At 45.7% G+C, this 2,384-nt stretch overlaps 1 non-coding gene across 1 annotated transcript; it reads left to right on the top strand.

The window, feature by feature from the left end:
- Positions 1-315: 315 nt before the first annotated feature.
- On the top strand, positions 316-388 carry trnak-cuu. The gene has a single exon. It is a non-coding gene; the product is annotated as a tRNA-Lys (tRNA).
- Positions 389-2,384: the final 1,996 nt, after the last annotated feature.

The following is a 2,384-nucleotide window of genomic DNA, read 5'->3' on the forward strand; positions in this document are numbered from 1 at the left end:
ATGACTGGGTTTATTGAAGCAGATTCACCGTCTCTCAAAGTGACTGACAGTCGCATGGGCAACTCAAGGATGAGGTCACCGACATTAAAATATGAATTTTGAATTTTAAATCCCGGAACAAGCGCTGAAAATGGATTATAATGGTCTGAAGGAGTAACAGCTGAGAAGTGGAAGATGTAGCTGATGTTATTTGTGATTGAGAGGAATGAACTGGAACCTTGTGCTTTTCCAGGTGGATTATCTTTGTCACATTGAAATTAGGTTGCAAGGGATTTGGCTCAGTGTGAAATGGGAAAAGAAGTACCTACCAATCGAGCCCGGCTAGCTCAGTCGGTAGAACATGAGACTCTTAATCTCAGGGTCGTGCGTTCGAGCCCCACGCTGGGCGTCTTTGCATCTTGCAACTTTATTTTCCGAGGTGAAGGCCAGCTATTCAGTTCTCCAGCATCATTACTAAAGCCAGCAGATTTAGTTGTGCCAAAAACATGGTTTCTCTTCTGCTGCTTTAATTAAGATACTGGTTTCCTGTTTCAGAGTGCAAGTCGTTTCCACTTTACTGGAAGTCCCAGAGATCAGCTTGTCGGTGCAGCCGCTTGTATAATAAATGACAAGACTTTTAAAGGGGCCAACCCAACTCCAATCCTGCACCAACGAGACTGTTCAGAGTCACAGAATGAGAATGATCACTTCCTGGGCGGCTCCATGTCAAATGGAGCTGAACCAGAATTACCTAATTCTGAGGATACCACGGAAAGCATCAATGAAGTCTCCCTGAACATTACCCAATTCACAAGGAAAATTATCTTCTTTTGTGATCGTGTGGGTTTATTCAACAAAATCTTCATTCTCGGTAACAGAGGAGAAAAATTGTGAGTTTTCAGTGTGTGACAGAAGTGATGTGGGTGAACCCGGAAATATGGTGCAGTCATGTGTTCTTTATCGAAGCATAATATACTTCCGCACAGGCACATTATACTTGTTGCTCAACCGAATCTCACAAGATGCGTTCAGCTTTGCGTCGATATTGGTTTTGATTGCAGGGCTATCGGCATCTGGTGCGAAACTGATATTGTAGCTGGGCATAACTGAGCAGCAAAGAAAATGGACAAGAAGGATGGGGTTCCTCGCAAGAATTTCCCGGTGCCTTTCTATCAGTTGTGTGCAGTCGCATCATTGGGGAATGTCATATGTGAGCTCTGAGGCCATGGTGTGGTGATATGGCCAGGCGGTCTAAGCTGCTGGATTCAGGTTCCAATCTCTGAAAAGGTGTGCGTTTGCATCCCACTGTGGCTACCTGTTATACCGAAGATGCGTTTAACTTGTCTCTATTTTGCCGAAAGTAATCTTTGACGTGGGACAGCACAACAGCCTCCATCGGGTCAGCTTCCACGGCATGTTCCCATGGTGCAGTGGTTATCACATGCGGAATGCCCCCAGCATGATAGTGGGAACAAGCAGGCTGCGCTGCTACGCCATGTCCCAGGCAAGTTGTGTTGCTCACCCTATTCGTTGAAAGTGAATGCAGATCGTTATTTTGCCGCTGGTGTGAAACAAAATCCTGCATTGAGTCTACTTCAAGTTATTTGCCTTTTCTGGCGAAAAGGAGGGTATTGCTCTGTGAAATTTCTCCCATTTCCTTCATTTCTGTTCTGGAGAAGGGAGCTGATGAGCCACCTTCTTGATCTGCTGCAATCATTGCGGTGCAGGCACACCCACATTGTTGATCAGAAGGGAAACCTCATCTAATCGAGACTGCGACAGCTCGCGTTCACTTTTCGTGGGTCATTCTTACTCTTATTCTTTTCATTTCCTGACTTGAGCAGTTTCCGGTAAGTGGAGTTGGATTAAACCTCCAGTGTATTTGGAGGAGCAGTTTGGAAATGTCCCAGGGTATTGGCATCTGGTGGGAAATTGATATTGTAGCTCGGCATAGCCGAGCAGCTCAGAAAATGGATGAGGAGGATAGGCTTCCTCGAAGCCCTTACCGGTGCCTTCACTTTTGTCGTCTTCCGGCAGCAACATCGCAAAAATCATTTTTGAGACAATCGCTCGTATAACATGGTGTCGTGTGACCTCTGGTATTTGCTCTTGCCCAGAAGTGGAAATCTTCGCCGGAATACTGACCGGCTAAGCAGAAAGACAGGGAAAGTGAAAGGAATTATGATAATGTTGTTCGTGCCTGGACTGCCTGTGTAACAATTTTGCAATGGGATCTGCCGTTCTCGGATTCTAAATCTGCTTACCATTCGAGACGAAGGATTTTTTTTCGGAGCCACTTATTTTGCATCACAGGCTTAATAACTGTAAGTATGTTGCACGGTATTATCTCGTGCGCGGCTCACTCGGCTTTGTGCATTTGCCCTGCAGTCCGGTGCTGATCATGT

This window comes from Rhincodon typus, unplaced genomic scaffold (assembly GCF_021869965.1).
Source record: "Rhincodon typus isolate 14 unplaced genomic scaffold, sRhiTyp1.1 hic_rhity00001199, whole genome shotgun sequence".
In the NCBI taxonomy this organism is placed as follows: Eukaryota; Metazoa; Chordata; class Chondrichthyes; order Orectolobiformes; family Rhincodontidae; genus Rhincodon; species Rhincodon typus.